General features: G+C 48.2%; 2 long non-coding RNA genes across 2 annotated transcripts in view; one reads left to right on the forward strand and one right to left on the reverse strand.

Annotated features, from left to right (window-relative positions):
* Positions 1–16,977, reverse strand: part of LOC309353372 — a 28,142-nt gene extending 11,165 nt beyond the window's left edge. Inside the window, exons 1-2 of the long non-coding RNA XR_014161747.1 lie at positions 16,679–16,977; positions 13,404–14,315 (exon numbers count right to left, since the gene is read on the reverse strand). This is a non-coding gene — a long non-coding RNA (uncharacterized lncRNA). The remainder of the gene's footprint in view (positions 1–13,403; positions 14,316–16,678) is intronic.
* Positions 4,423–11,358, forward strand: LOC309353398. The gene is made up of 3 exons (XR_014161801.1): positions 4,423–4,624; positions 6,810–7,009; positions 8,711–11,358. It is a non-coding gene; the product is annotated as an uncharacterized lncRNA (long non-coding RNA).

A 16,977-nucleotide genomic window follows, 5' to 3' on the forward strand; every position in this document is an offset into this window, starting at 1 on the left:
GCAGAACGTTGGGGGCGGAAATGCTTCTTCAGGTATACTGGACCAAAGCGGTTTAGGGCTTTAAAGGTCAGCACCAACACTTTGAATTGTGCTCTGAAACGTAGTGGGAGCCAATGCAGATCTCTCAGAACTGGGGTTATGTGGTCTTGGCGGTCGCTTCCCAGTCACCAGTCTTGCTGCCACATTCTGGATTAGCTGCAGTTTCCGGGTCACCTTCAAAGGTAGCCCCACATAGAGCGCATTACAGTAGTCCAAGCAGGAGATAACCAGAGCATGCACCACTCTAGCGAGACAGTCTGTGGGCAGGGAGGGTCTCAGCCTGCGTACCAGATGGAGCTGGTAAACAGCTGCCCCGGACACAGAATTGACCTGCGCCTCCATGGACGGCTGTGAGTCCAGAATGACTCCCAGGTTGCGCACTCCCATGATGGGGTGAAAACAGTGTGACCAGCAACGGGTGTGGGGGCTGAGCCCCCTAAGCAGGGCCAGCAACAAGTTCAATGAAGGATCCATTCAAGTAGGCACGCTCTCCTCCACGGGTGGTTTTTAACCAGAGGTTGGGTGGCTATTTTAGCCATCATTTTAGGGGATGAATCTTTGCAAATTTCTTCACTGAGTGGCCTTCAAAATGTGGCTTATTTGGGTATGAGGAATTCAAATCTACTCTTATTTTTGTGACTGGGCAACATTTAGCTTGGCATCATCATCAATTTATTTATACCCCGCCCATCTGGCTGGGCCTCTAGCAAAATATTAAAATACAACAATTCATCAAATATTAAAAGCTTCCCTAAACAGGGCTGCCTTCAGATGTCTTCTAAAAGTCAGATACAGTGGTACCTCGGGTTACATACGCTTCAGGTTACATACGCTTCCGGTTACAGACTCTACTAACCAGAAATAGTGCTTCAGGTTAAGAACTTTGCTTCAGGATAAGAAGAGAAATCGGGCTCCGGTGGCACGGTGGCAGCAGGAGGCCCCATTAGCTAAAGTGGTGCTTCAGGTTAAGAACAGTTTCAGGTTAAGAATGGACCTCCGGAACAAATTAAGTATCGTATTTTTCGCTCTATAAGACGCACCAGAGCACAAGACGCACCTAGTTTTTGGAGGAGGAAAACAAGACAAAAAATATTCTGAATCTCAGAAGCCAGAACAGCAAGAGGGATCGCTGCGCAGTGAAAGCAGCAATCCCTCTTGCCGTTCTGGCTTCTGGGATAGCTGCACAGCCTGCATTCGCTCCATAAGACACACACGCATTTCCCCTTACTTTTTAGGAGGGAAAAAGTGAGTCTTATAGAGCAAAAAATACGGTACTTAACCCGAGGTACCACTGTAGTTGCTTATTTCCTTGACATCTGGTGGGAGGGCGTTCTACAGGGCAGGTGCCACCACCCAGAAGGCCCTCTGCCTGGTTCCCTGTAACCTCACTTCTCACAGGGAGGGAACCGCCAGAAGGACCTCGAAGCTGGACCTCAGTGTCCAGGCAGAATGATGGGGTGGAGACGCTCCTTCAGGCAGTTCTACATTTGATGCAGAAGCATATTAACTGCTTTCGGAAAACCAAAGAATCTTAATGTTGCCTTCTTGAAATGTCAGGCAATGCTAAACAATAATAGGTTTGAACTGAAACGCTTTGTAATGTGAAAATAAGGAACTGATTTACGTATAAGGAGGTAATTATTATAAAAAAAGAGGTTTTAAGGTAAAAAAGTGGTTATAGAAATGTGAGAATTTAGTAAAAGATGTTTGGAAGTCAGAAAGAGGGAGGGAAGTCGATGCTCTGTTTGAACAATGCTTTAAGTTATAGATCCGCAAAATGGGATGTAAATAAATATGGAAACTTAATAAAAATTATTTTTAAAAAAAACCAATAATAGTGGCAATCAATAATAATACTGTAATATGATTGCAAACCCTTGGCAATCACAGTTGGTGATTTCTGTTCCGGTTTACACACATTGTGCTTGCCCAGCAAGGCCAAACCACAGGTACAGAAAGAGAACAGTGAAGACACCTTTCTGATTTCAACAGGCAGGGAGTTCCAAAGTGTGGGTGTGGCCAAACAAAAAGATTCGTAGAAATGCGGAATGAACATTGCAACTGTGCCAGGAATCTTAGAGGAAATTCCCAGGTGAATCATCCAGCGATACAACTCTGCGGGGGAATTGCACAACAGCCTCGCTGGTTGCAGAGACCAGGAAGGATCGCAGGAGAATCGGAAGCTGCCTTAATATACAGAGTCAGTTGTTGTTGTTGTTTAGTCGTTGAGTCGTGTGCGACTCTTCGTGACCCCCTGGACCAGAGCACGCCAGGCCCTCCTGTCTTCCACTGCCTCCTGCAGTTTGGTCAAACTCGTGCTGGTAGCTTCGAGAACACTGTCCCACCATCTCGTCCTCCGTCATCCCCTTCTCCTTGTGCCCTCCATCTTTCCCAACATCAGGGTCTTTTCCAGGGAGTCTTCTCTTCTCATGAGGTGGCCAAAGTCTTGGAGTCTCAGCTTCAGGATCTGTCCTTCCAGTGAGCACTCAGGGCTGATTTCCTTCAGAATGGAGAGGTTGGATCTTCTTGCAGTCCATGGGACTCTCAAGAGACTCCTCCAGCACCAGAATTCAAAAGCATCAATTCTTCGGCAATCAGCCTTCTTTATGGTCCAGCTCTCACTTCCATACATCACTGCTGGGAAAACCACAGCTTGAACTATACGGACCTTTGTCGGCAAGGTGATATCTCTGCTTTTTAAGATGCTGTCTAGGTTTGTCATTGCTTTTCTCCCAAGAAGCAGGCGTCTTTTAATTTCGTGACCGCTGTCACCATCTGCAGTGATCATGGAGCCCAAGAAAGTAAAATCTCTCACTGCCTCCACTGACTCTATAACAGAGGCAGTTATACTAATGTAAAAATCTATATACAAAGCCTAAAAGATATGCATTAAACATTTGCCCCTTTTTAAAAAATTCAAAGACCTTGGCTTGTTTGTTTGTTTGCAGGATTACAAAGAAGCACAAATGAGAATTTGGTCAGCCAATCAGCTACAAATCCACCTAACAGTTATCCTGTCCCTTCCAGCTTGACTTGGAAGGTCTGGTCTGGAGTCAGTGCTGGGTTACTCAAAAGGCAGGCTGACATAAGAGGAGCCTGCAGGATCAGGCCCACGGACCTGATCCTGGGCCTTTCTCCGTGTGTGGCAGAGCCTTCCGAGTCTGCAATGATTTCCTTTTCACCTGGGAACTTCCTCCAGGATTCCTGGCACTGCGGAATTCACATTGTCCCAGGCGCCGCATAATATTCATTCTACGTTCGTAAAGGATCAATATTTACCTTAGTGTGGCCGCACCCAGACATTGGCACTCCTCCCTGCTGATTGACATCAGTCTGGCACCTTCACTAGATTCTTTTCAGCACCTCTTTAAAACATTTTTTGTCTGGACAGGCCTACACTAGATACCTAGACAGAGGGCCTTCTTGGTAGTGGCACCCACCCTGTGGAACACCCTCCCTTCAGATGTGAAGGAAATAAGCAGCTATCTTATCTTTAGAAGACAGCCCTGTTTAGGGAAGTTTTTAATGTCTGACGCTGTACTGTTTTTAACATTTGATTGGGAGCCGCCCAGAGTGGCTAGGGAGACTCAGACAGATGGGCGGGGTATAAATAATAAATTATTATTATTATTATTATTATTATTATTATTATTATTATTATTAAGAATGTTTAGCTTATTGTTTATTTTAATCATTCCCCAAAGATTTTAAGCAGCTGCTTTTCACTGTTCTTATCAGAAATTTGTAGTTTCATCCTTTTCATAAACCACTTTGGATTTTTAATTTTTAAAAAATAATTACAATCAGGTGGTGTGTAATTTTTTCAGACTAAATAAATAAATGACAGATCGACTGACGGAATTGCCAGCTGAGTTTGATCTTCGGTGATTCATTCGCACATGGCCAGTCGCCACAAGAGGGACCTGTTTGCCCAAATCCTTCAGCTTATTCAGCCATCTAATCTTTCCTGTTCTTAATTCAAAGTGATCGTGCTGACCTTTCACGCCCTAAACGGCCTCGGTCCAGTATACCTGAAGGAGCATCTCCACCCCCATCGTTCTGCCCGGACACTGAGGTCCAGCTCTGAGGGCCTCCTGGCAGTTCCCTCATTACGAGAAGCAAAGCTACAGGGACCCAGTCAGAGGGCCTTCTCGGTGGTGGCGCCCACCCTGTGGAATGCCTTCCCATCAGATGTCAAAGCAATAAACAACTACCTGACATCCAGAAGACATCTTAAGGCAGCCCTGTTCAGGGAAGTTTTTAATGTGTGACATTTTAGTGTGTTTTTTTTTTTTTTTTGTCTCTGTGGAAGCCACCCAGAGTGGCTGGGGAACAAATAAATTATTATTATTATTATTATTATTATTATTATTATTATTATTATTCCTTTCAGTTTTGCACCAGAGATGTGGAACTGAATCCATTTGGTGGGCTGGATTATGATCTCCCACCCACCACCCCCACCCAGCTGTGCAGATGGGCGGGGCCCCACACCTGCCAATCACCTGACATCACAATGCCGCCAGGTCACCTGCGTCTCCCTGTGCTGCAGATCAGCTGACGTTTGCGTCTGCCGGAGTACCGGGTGAGTCCCATGGGCCTAGCTGTGACCTTTCCTGCCCCACACATGGCATCAGGGGCAGGGCAAGTTAGTATGGCTTGGCCAAATGGCCTCAGGAGCCCAATGGACCTAATTAAGTCTATGGGGTGGAGGTTCCCCATACAGAAAGGTGCCAGGGCCAAGCTCGGCTTGATGCTGTGACTCCCCTCTCCCAGAACTATAGTATTGTAGAGTTGGAAAGGGCCACAAGGGTTAGTTACTCCAACTTCCTGCAATTCAAGAATCTTTTCCTCCTGACTTGTCTTCTTTCTTTGGCGATCCCTCGTAGCCGAGTATGATCGTCTTCCATAAACACTGTTTTAACACTGAGTCCGTAAGTGACTGTGGAGGCCAATTCTGGATCCACACGTCCTTCCACAGTGGGGACATTGGTTTCCGGGCGGGATTTGATCACGGTGTGGATTTGCCAAGCGTGCCTTCCTCTTAGCACCTTTCTCCCTTGCGTCCTGAGTTCGAGTGTCTTCAAAGCCCATGACACCTTTGGTAAAGGCTGTTCTCCAACTGGAGCGCTCACAGGCCAGTGTTTCTCAGTTGTCAGTGTTTATAGGATATCTTTTAAGATTTGCCTTAAGAGAGTCTTTAAACCTCTTTTGTTGACCACCAGCATTACGCTTTCCATTTTTAAGTTCGGAATAGAGTACAGTGGTACCTCTGGTTATGTACTTAATTTGTTCCAGAGATCCGTTCTTAACCTGAAACTGTTCTTAACCTGAAGCACCACTTTAGCTAATGGGGCCTCCCGCTGCCACCGCAGCGCGATTTCTGTTCTCATCCTGAAGCAAAGTTCTTAACCTGAGGTACTATTTCTGAGTTAGTGGAGTCTGTAACCTGAAGCGTATGTGACCTGAAGTGTATGTAACCTGAGGTACCACTGTAGTTGCTTTGGGAGATGATAATCAGGCATCAACACAGCATAGAAACTGTAATGGTCTTTGGAAGGAAACTGACCATTGGAAGATGTACGGATAATTGGTCCTACTGCTCAGATTAATACAACTGCCAATACTAAATCATCCCGTATTACTTTTGTCATACAGTAAGCCCACAATTTATGCAAAGGTTTGTTTCCCCCCCAATAAAACTTGAAGTCAGAAAGACCAAAAACGGAGCCATTTTCTAAAAAAGTAAAAAAAAAACCAGCAAATTGTTGTTGTTGTTATTGAATTTATATACTGTATTTTTCGCTCTATTGGGCGCACTGGACCATAGGACGCACCAGACCATAGGAGGGGGAGAATAGGGGGGGGGATTTTGTTTTCCCCCTCAAAAACAAGGTGCGTTCAAGGTGCGTTCAAGAGCAGGCCTTGCTGCTGCCCCCCAAGCTTGTGGGGCTGGCGGTGGGGGGAAGAGCTGCTTTCCCCTACTGCCAGCCTCAAAGATGCTTGAAGCCTTCGGAGCGCAGCTGCACTCCAAAGGCTTGAGGCTTCGGGGACATCCTTTGTAGCCTCCGCAGGGCGGTGGGGTGCTCTCCAGGCTTCAGTGAAAGCCTGCATTCGCTCCATAGGACGCACACACTTTTCCCCTTCATTTTTGGAGCGGAAAAAGTGCGTCCTATAGAGCGAAAAATATGGTACCACCCTATACCTGGGGGTCTCAGGGCAGTTCACAGAGTAAAATCAAGATATAAAACCACAAAAGACCTAACAAGAATAAAAAGAACAACCAAATAGCCCCCCCCAAAAAAACCACATTTTAAAAGGGCATAGGATGCTAAGTTGGATCAACCAAAGACCTGGTTAAAAAGGAACGTTTTTGCTTGGTGCCTAAAGATGTATAATGAAGCCACCAGGGAAACTTCCCTGAGGAGAGCATTCCACAGATGGGGAGCCACTGCAGAGAAGGCCCTGTTCTCGTGTTGCCACCTTCCGGACCTCTTGAGGAGGCAGCACATGAAGGAGGGCCTCAGAAGATGATCTCAGGGTCCGGGTAGGTTCATAAGGGGAGAGGGGATCCTTGAAGTGTTGGGGTCCTGAGCCATTTAAGGCTTTATAGGTTGCGGGCTTTCTGTACTCCTCCCCAACTTAGCTGCTGCCTTTGTTCCCCTTTCCAGCTCCCCTAGGCAAAGGTGAAGTTTCGGGGAACTTCCTTGGTCCTTAAACCCCTGCCCCTGATTTTCATTCTCTCCCTGCAATTCCTCCGCCATCAACAGGAGCTTCTCCCCTCCCAAATCCAGACGTGAAGAGTCGTGTGGCGCCTCGGAGCGCCTCAAGGGCGATGCGGTGCTTCTGGCTGCTGCTGGTGCTAGTGGTGGGCTTGGTGCTGAGAGGGGCTGCCACCCCACCAGAAGACACAAGTTCAAGAGGGGCAGGTGATGGCAGCCCCAAGGATGCAGCCAAGCAGGAGGCACAGGTGAGGGCACAGAGCAGATGAGCAGGCTCTCTGGGGCACCAAGTTGTTTGAAATAGAAACTTGGAAATGACTTTCTAGCTCATAGGCAGCCTGGGCCACTGTTTCACCTAGGTGAGATGTTTGTGTCCTGCCAGGGTCTCACTGAGCACCCATTTAGCTGTTGCACTCTGTACTAGAGCCAGTGTGGTGTAGTGGTTAAGAGCGGTAGTCTCGTAATCCTGGGGAACCGGGTTCGCGTCTCCGCTCCTCCACCTGCAGCTGCTGGGTGACCTTGGGCTAGTCACACTTCTTTGAAGTCTCTCAGCCCCACTCACCTCACAGAGTGTTTGTTGTGGGGGAGGAAGGGAAAGGAGAATGTTAGCCGCTTTGAGACTCCTTAAAGGGAGTGAAAGGCAGGATATCAAATCCAAACTCTTCTACTAGAGGCAGCTTCTGAACCAAGCACAGGGGCAGCCCCAAATATAGCGTATTGCAGTAATCTTGTTGGCATCCGTCTGTCGAGGGAGGGGAGGAATCCTGCACTAGTACTCAGCATCCTAAGGCACTTGCCAGGACACCAAGACCTGCCTTGGGACCCCTTCATTCCCCCCTCCACCTCTGGCTTGGCATCCTGAGCAGGCAGGTAAGCCATTCTAATGATTTCCCACAATGCCCGTGACTTAGCATCAGTGTGGCGCATTGCCGGAAACCGAAAGCAGGGCTAGGCTCAGCTTCTTGGTTCTGCCACTGCAACCAGAGAACCACATCCGGGGGCCATGGAACAGAAGACAAATGGCCCTCCTTGAACCTGACCCTTATTGGGGACTTGGAAATCCCACCCCTTGACTGACCACCTGGCCTCTTTCCATTCACTTCATTTCCATATCATTTTTATTAAATCTCCAAAAATATTCCAAACTCTCTCTCTCTCTCTCTCTCTCTCTCTCTCTCTGGTGTGTGTGTGTATCATTGACTTCCCACCCCTCCGTTCCTAATGTTTGTTTTTACTCCTTTTTGCTGTTTTACAACACGTTTTAATTTTCTAAATCCCGCTGTCATTAATTCTTTCGATAATCCACTGCTTATATTTCAATATAAGTGGGCAGAGGGCCTTCTCGGTAGTAGCTCCCGCCCTGAGGAACACCCTCCCATCAGATGTCAAGGAAATAAACCACTATCTGACTTTTAGAAGGCATCTATCTGAAGGCAGCCCTGTTTAGGGAAGTTTTTCATGTTTGATTATATTTTTAATATTCTGTTGGGAGCCACCTAGAGTGGCTGGGGAAACCCAGCCAGATTGGTGGGGTATAAATAATAATAGTAATAATAGTAATAATAGTAATATTCTCTGCCAGCAACTTCATGTATGGGTGATAATTTGACAGATAATCCATCCGTGGTCTCCACTCTCCCTTAAACATTTTGCCATTACGTCCCCTTCGTTTTTGCAGTCCATTCCAGCATAGCCCATCAGTTTCCTAAGCCATTCCTCCACCGTTGGAACTTCCCCTTCTGTGCATTATCAAGTTCTAGCTCAGGAATAGGCAAACTCGGCCCTCCAGCTTTTTGGGGGACTACAACTCCCATCATCCCTGTTAGCTAGGTATGATGGGAGTTGTAGTCCCAAAACAGATGGAGGGCCGAGTTTGCCTAAGCCTGTTCCAGCAGCTGTTGGCGGCCTCTTCCCCTTCTCACTGCCTCCCACGGATCTTTCTGCTGCAGGAAGCGAAGGTGATTCACGGCATGTGCTATGTGGCCAGATGCGTCAAAGGGCACTGGGACGTCAGGTGGAAGTCTGGGTGCAGGACCAGTTTGATCCATCCCCATCGGCTTCATCCGCCAAGAGGCGCTTGCAACCATCATGGCAGCTAGCAAGCCATCCTCTGTAGCCTCTCTTCTCTCCCCCAAACCAGCCTTCTAAGACGCGCACAGACCGGTCCGGGAAATGCGAACGAGAGCGGCCAATCTTGGCGCAATGGCGCAGCAACGCCAGAACATTGCCTCTCCATCTCCTGGAGAGGTTCGCCACGACGCTTCCTTTTAAAACTTGCAAAGCACACTTTGCACAGACGCTGCCTCCCACAGAATCAGACCATTGGTCCACAAAGTTCAATGCTTTCTACACAGACAGGCGGTTTCTCGGAGGGCTGGAGGGAGCCCAGCGTCAAACCCACCCAGGATTGAGTTAAGCATCTTCCAGCTTTGGCTACGAGGGGACCTGCCCGTCGCCAATACCCACCAGCCGTTTCCCACAGCAGCAACAGAAGGAGCACGAGCGACGCTATTCCACATTTTTCGTTCATTTTTGCCTAGGTACTTCTGATCTGTGTCTGCTTAGGTTTTGTTTAGACGTATGTGCACCTTCTCACTTCTCTCATTAATAAATCCTCACCCGTAAGAGTGCTTACTGCCTTTGGATCCTTAAAAGAACAAGGCAAAAAACATCAACACCCGGGCAGGGCAACCAGCAAATCCCTGCATTCCCAAAGATGCTAGGTTGGTTCAGCCTTCCTACTGAAGTGGGATTTCTGTTGGGGTCATTATCTGGGAGGCCAGTGCCACAAGAATGTGGACCGCCACAAAACTGGTGAGAAACAGCTTAGCAGGAACCGAGTAGCTGAAACAACTCCAGGTAAGGCGCGAAGAGGGCTCTTCACGTACAGTAAGAAAACAGGATTGAGTAAGGGTTTTCAAGGGATGCAGGTGGCGCTGTGGGTTAAACCACAGAGCCTAGGACTTGCCGATCAGAAGGTCGGCGGTTCTAATCCCTGCAGCGGGGTGAGCTCCTGTTGCTTGGTCCCTGCTCCTGCCAACCTAGCAGTTCAAAAGCACGTCAGAGTGCAAGTAGAAAAATAGGTACCGCTCTGGTGGGAGGGTAAACGGCATTTCCGTGCACTGCTCTGGTTCGCCAGAAGCGGCTTAGTCATGCTGGCCACATGACCCGGAAGCTGTACGCCGGCTCCCTTAGCCAATAAAGTGAGATGAGCGCCGGAACCCCAGAGTCAGCCACGAATGGACCTAATGGTCAGGGGTCCCTTTACCGTTAAGGGTTTTCAAGGGCTGTGGCTGCATGAGAGATAGCGTCAAGTACTGGAGTTCCCCTCTCCCTTCTGGTGGCTTACCGATAAGAATTAACGAGCATCTGGTACATTTATAGTCCTTTTATTGCATTATGTTACAAGCACAAACAGGCAACCCTGGAGATCAGTTGCCTACTCTGACTCCTGTCCACTTCCACAGCAAGAAGCATGCCAATGACAAGTCTCTCCCCCCCCCCCCACGTCTCCTTTGTTCTCTGACACGCTCGAACCTCCAAGTTCGTGGGGAGGGAGGGGGTCCCCCCCTACTCTCGATTGATGTATCGCCCAGCTGCTCCCTCCCTTCTGGTTGCTTAGCTACTATCTCATAGCAGGGTAGCTCCTCCCTCAACTGTGCAGCTTCTGTGTCTGCCTGTCTCTCTGCTTCTGGATACGCTAGAAGCAGGGCTTGGAGACCCCAGCCTATGGAATTGTATCAATCCTTCTGTTAATTTTGTTTTATCATGGTGCGGCAGTTCGTCTTCCTATTGATCAGTGGCGCATGCATTTTAACATCCCATGACAGGCGGCACACCCCACCTCCGCCCTGTGCGCCACAATTTAATTCTGCAGTTCAGCAATGCAGGAGAGACGGCTTTCACCACTCACCGGTCATTGCTTCATGACACAAAGGGAATCGGGCCAAGCGAGTTGTTCCATCATCCGTGCAATTAGCAAAAAAATTCTTTTCTAATTAGGGCAATGAGGGGGAGGATTTACGCAGGTTGAGAGTGCTGCAAGGGCAAAGGGATTTTATATATATATATATATATATATATGCTTTCGTAGATTTTCACGGGTACAGGAATGCAGGTTTTGGTGTCCTCGGGTGTCTTCCCGTGTAAAAGTTGGGGTGTCTAGGCGACGTTTCGACGAGGTCTCACTCGTCATCTTCAGGCTGGTGCTTTCGGCTTCTTGTTACTGGAACAGAGCAGGATCTCAGTGTTTGAGTTCCTATAAACACTGTTGAGGGGGTGTGGTGTATAGCCTCCAATGTTCTGGGCAGAGAGGAAGTTCCCAGGCTAGTGTGCCTTTTCTTCTTTTGTTCCTTAGTTACTTGAGGGATATCTTGAGTGATTTCTTGAGTGATATCCTGAGTACCACTTAGGTGGGTCATTAGGTGTGGATTAGTTGCTAAAGTCTTTGTGTCTTGACCTCTTGAACTTTGTGAAGAGTTTTTCTGAGAAGATGGCTGTACTGCACTTAGTTGTGCTCTGGCTTGGCTTCGTGTATAGGGGCGAGCTGTGGTTTTGTGGCCTGTGTCAGCCAGATCTGTGTAGGGATTGCAGGGGGGTGCAGCATCCGGAGGTGCCACCATGGTTTGGCTACTGGATGGTGTCTGTAAGATACACAAAGAAGGAACACCACTCAGACCAATAGTCAGCTCCATAGGCTCACCTCTACAAAATCTCGCTAAATTTCTCGCCAAGCAACTTCAGCTCTATGCAGAATCCATCTCTTCACACGTTCCAAACTCCTTCCAGTTCATAGAAACAATAAAGAAGCAAAACCTACATCCTAATGACCTACTTGTGAGCTTCGATGTTGTATCTCTCTTCACACAAGTGCCCATTAATGAAGCCTTGACAGCCTTTCAAAACAAATACAATCCCCCCGAATACATCTTGGACCTGACCAACCACTGCCTAACCAACACGTACTTCATCCACAATGGACAAAGATACAAACAGATAGAAGGAGCACCTATGGGATCACCCCTCTCACCGGTCATCTCAAACCTGTACATGGAACACTTTGAAACCAATGCTTTAGACAAGTCAGAACACAAACCCAAACTTTGGCTCAGATATGTTGACGACACCTTTGTAATTTGGCCACACGGGAAGGAAAAACTGGATAGCTTCCTCACACATCTCAACAGCCTACACCCCAAAATACAATTCACTATGGAAATAGAAGCCAACAACCAACTTCCCTTCCTTGACGTCCTAATCTACAAAAAACCTGATGGCTCCCTAGGACACACTATCTACCGGAAAAAAACACACACCAACCGCTACTTACATGCACAATCACACCACCACCCTGCACAAATAAACTCCGTAGCCAAGACTCTCATCTCCAGAACCAAACGCCTGGCTGACAAAGACCACTTGACAACTGAGTTACAGAATCTCTCAAATGTGTTAATTGCCAATGGATACCAGCAAAACAGGGTTACGAAGCTAATCCAAAAAGAAACACCCCCCAAAAACCAAGACACAGAAGAAAACAATGGCATGGCCCTCCTTCCTTATATCAAGGGCACTACAGATAAAATTAGCAAAATCCTCCATAAACACAATATCAAAACAGCCTTTTGCACCAACCAAAAAATAGCCAATATCCTCAGAAACCCCAAGGATAAAATCCAGTTGGAAAACCAAGGGGTCTATGAAATACCCTGCAAAGTCTGCCCAGCCACGTACATTGGACAAACAAACAGACGAATAAATGCACGTATCGCAGAACACAAGAATGCCGTCAAAAAAGAAGAAAAAACTTCCTCTCTTTTCCAACACATGAAAGAAACAGGACACGAAATTAATTTTGCAGATTCCAAATTGCTCTTTAACATGGAACATCACCACAAGAGAATAATCATGGAAGCCATCGAGATAGAGAAACACCCTCACAACATGAACAAGCGTGACGACACATCCCGCTTGCCAGACATCTGGAAATTAGCCCTCCCCACAAAAACTGACACCAGATCCAGAGGCACACAGAACGCCATCACCAATCAACCACACCAGACCCAAACCCAGACCCTCTCCACAGATAAATTACAGACACCATCCAGTAGCCAAACCATGGTGGCACCTCCGGATGCTGCACCCCCCTGCAATCCCTACACAGATCTGGCTGACACAGGCCACAAAACCACAGCTCGCCCCTATACACGAAGCCAAGCCAGAGCACAACTAAGTGCAGTACAGCCATCTTCTCAGAAAAACTCTTCACAAAGTTCAAGAGGTCAAGACACAAAGACTTTAGCAACTAATCCACACCTAATGACCCACCTAAGTGGTACTCAGGATATCACTCAAGAAATCACTCAAGATATCCCTCAAGTAACTAAGGAACAAAAGAAGAAAAGGCACACTAGCCTGGGAACTTCCTCTCTGCCCAGAACATTGGAGGCTATACACCACACCCCCTCAACAGTGTTTATAGGAACTCAAACACTGAGATCCTGCTCTGTTCCAGTAACAAGAAGCCGAAAGCACCAGCCTGAAGATGACGAGTGAGACCTCGTCGAAACGTCGCCTAGACACCCCAACTTTTACACGGGAAGACACCCGAGGACACCAAAACCTGCATATATATATATATACACACACACACACACACACACACCCCACCTTTCTGCCAGGTCCTGATCCAGATTAGTGGATCTAATCCAGTGCATTGTGCATTGACACAAGGTAACACACAAGTAATGCCTTGCCAGTAATAGTGTTTATTGCTATAAAATTAGAAGCTCCATATAACAAGACAATGAAACACAGAATTGTAGAGTTGGAAAGGGACCCCGAGGGTCATCTAGTCCAACCCCCCTTCAATGCAGGAATCTCAGCAAAAGCATCCATGACAGACGCATCCAAAAAACCTTAGAAACCTACAAGGAAGGGCAGTCTGCAATCTCCCGAAGATGGTTATCCCTGACTGTGAGATAATCTAGAAAGAGAGAATATTCCTTGGCTGCCCTTGGCTGAAGTCAGGAAAGGGATCTAAGCATCTAAAAAGGCCTGTCTGGTCTAGCATCCTTTCCCCACTGTGGCCACTCTGGCACTCATTTTGGGAAGTTCTCCAGCAGGATCTGAGCGTGACAGCGACTCTCCTCGTTTGCAATTCTCAGAAACTGATGTTCAGAGGCAATCTGCCTCCGACACGGTGAGTGTGTGTGTGTGTGTGTGTGTGTGTGTGTGTGTGTAACGTAGCCTTAGTCAACATAGCCTTAACTACCAGGAGCAAGTTACAGAAATGCAGGCATGCGGATCCAGTGTGGGCGTGAAAAAGCTTAGGATGCTACAGAGCTAAGGGTCCACTGGAAAAAGTCAGTGCGGGGAGGTGGAGAGGGTGAGGACTGGCTGACTTCTGTTCCCAGGTGTTGCGGTCGTATTGCAATGCACGGTGTTTGTCACATTGCCGAGTGGGCCAAACATCCCAGGCCTTGGGGTCGGGGGCTCTTCCTTCCTACTTTCCCGTATCCACTTTTTCCACCAGGCTTTAGCGACCCGTGCACCCTGATAGACAAAAGATGCCAAGAATTAAGAGGGAAGGTAAGAGGCAGAATGGGTTCCCTCCGCCAGGTTCTCCCAGGAAACCCATAGTTGGAACCAGAATTCCATACAGTGAATTTAATAATAATAATAAATAATAATACAGCCATACCTTAGGTTGCAAACGCTGCAGGTTGAGCATTTTTGGGTTACAGACCACGCCAAACCCAGAAGTACCAGAACGGGTTACTTCTGGGCTTCGGCGCTTGCGCATGCGCAGAAACACAAAATGGCACCGCGCACATGCGCAGACGTGGCACTACGGGTCGTGAACGTGCCTCCCACACAGATCACGTTCACAACCCGAGGTATGACTGTAATAAATTTTTATTTATACCCCGCCCTCCCTGGCCAGGGCAGGGCTCAGGGCAGCTAACACTGAATATAAAGTACAATAAAACGTAATAGGAAAAAAGGAAAAAGAAACAGTTAACTAAAATACAGCTTAAAATGCAGCCTCATTTTAGTAGTAGCCCATAAATCAAGACCATAAAGGGAGGAAACATCAGATATTCACCAGAGCCATGCTGGTCCTACTTGGGCCAGCAAAAAAGCCAAGGGAACATTTATATACCAACTCAACTCACCGTGTTTGGAGGAATGCTGCCTATGATCCCAAGAACACCATCCCCACCGTCAAACATGGAGGGGGACAAAATACCTCCTGAGACGTGTGCAAACCTGGTGGTCACCTACCAGAAACGTCTGACCTCTGTAATTGCCAACAAGGGTTTTGCCACCAAGTACTAAGTGTGATGGCCCGGGAATCTGATTCAGAAGCTGAACCGGAGGAATCCCAGCCTGCACAGGAGTCCCCGCCTCCAGGGCTGGCTGAACTGGGGCAGCGCCTTGGATCTGAAGAGCCTGCACCTGTGCCAGATCCTCAGGAGCAGACACCAGGTGATTCCACTCTAGCTCCAGAGGTGATTAAGGACACAGTGCCTACAGGTGCGCCTCTCCTGGCCCTGCCAGAGGATGGAGAGTCTCCCCTTGGGTCCAGTAACTCCCCAGCCTCTCCTGAACTGCAGAGGCTTAGGGCAGAGAGGCGGAGGGAACTGGTTTCTCCCAGGAGGAATGCTTGCCTTAAGGCCAAGAGAGGCGGGTCTCCTGGGGGCCGGGACCGCCCCTGGCCTCAGAGAAGATAAAGGCCAGTCAGCCCGGTCCCAGGTTGTGGGAGCAACGTCGTTGTTGAGTACCTGTTCCTGCCCGGACCCAGACCTGACCCTCCAGTGTTCCTGTCCCCGCCCGGCTTCCTGCTTCGGACCTCACCCCGCTCCTTGTGAACTGTTTCCAGACTAGTAACCCAAGACCGGACTTTGACTACGCCAACGGTAACCTTCCCCCCGGGACCAGCACACTAAGTCATCTTTTGCAAAGGGATCAAATACTTATTTCACTCATTATATTGCACATCAATCTCTGACTTTCGTCTTCTGGGTTTCTGGGGGTTTTCGTGTTGTTATTCTATGTCTCTCACAGCCACAATAAACCTACCATTAAAATTACGGGCTGGTCATTTCTTCGTCAAGAGGGCAGACGGGCAAATTTAGCAGGGGATCAAATACTTTTCCCCCTCGCTGTACCATGCCCACAACCAAAATGCCACAAATAACAGAACCCTATTCCCGGACCACAATGGCGCTTTGGAAACCAACCCACAGATTTTCATCATTGAAAGATGTCCACCATCTGCATTAATTGTTCTTTTTTCAGCCTTTTGCTGTGTTGAACAGCAAAGCCCGATCGGTAAAAATATTGCTACATGTCACGCCGAACTCTGAGTGGTCCAAGATGCCGCCATCTCCCTTGGAGAGATCGTAATAATTTATTATTTGTACCCTACCCATCTGGCTGGGTTTCCCCAGCCACTCTGGGCGGCTTCCAACAAAGATTAAAAATACATCAAAATATCACACATTAAAAACTTCCCTAGCAGGGCTGCCTTCAGATGTCTTCTAAATGTCAGGTAGTTGTTCTTCTCTTTGACATCTGGTGGGAGGGTGTTCCACAGGGCAAGTGCCACCACCGAGAAGGCCCTCTTCCTGGTTCCCTGTAACGTGGCTTCTTGCAGGGAGGGAACCACCAGAAGGCCCTTGGAGCTGGACTTCAGCGTCCGGGCAGAATGGCCACCCAGATGCCTGTGGGAAGCCAAAAACCAGGATCTGAACACAAGATCCCTCAACCCTCCTTCGGTCTCCAGCAACTGGGATTCAGAAACGTTTTGCTTCCGATTGTGGAGGCAGAGCCGAGCCGTCATGGCTAGCAACCACCGATAGCCGAGATCTTAACCCTGAAGTCTCTCCTTCAGATACATTGCCAAGACTTACCTGCCGGCGCTCAAGGTGGGCTTCTTCCTTCTCTGGTGCATCTTCCGAAGTTGGTCCTCCTTCTGTGGCCGGCACTTCAGCCTCAGAGATGGCAGCCACCACCAGGGTGACGCCGACAATCAGGAAAAGCAACCACGGCCCTCGCATCATTCCTGGGATGTGTGCTTTGGTGGCTGAGCGTCTTGTCTTCTGAGAACAAGGCAGGTCCTGAGCGCTTTTTAAGGCACTGCTCTGGACTTCCTGCAGGAAATTCCTTCTTCGGGGAGATGAGCAGGAAACGGGCTTTGCATGCAACCTGT

The sequence above is a fragment of the Podarcis melisellensis genome (genome assembly GCF_964234715.1).
Source record: "Podarcis melisellensis genome assembly, chromosome: 12".
Classification (NCBI taxonomy): domain Eukaryota; kingdom Metazoa; phylum Chordata; class Lepidosauria; order Squamata; family Lacertidae; genus Podarcis; species Podarcis melisellensis.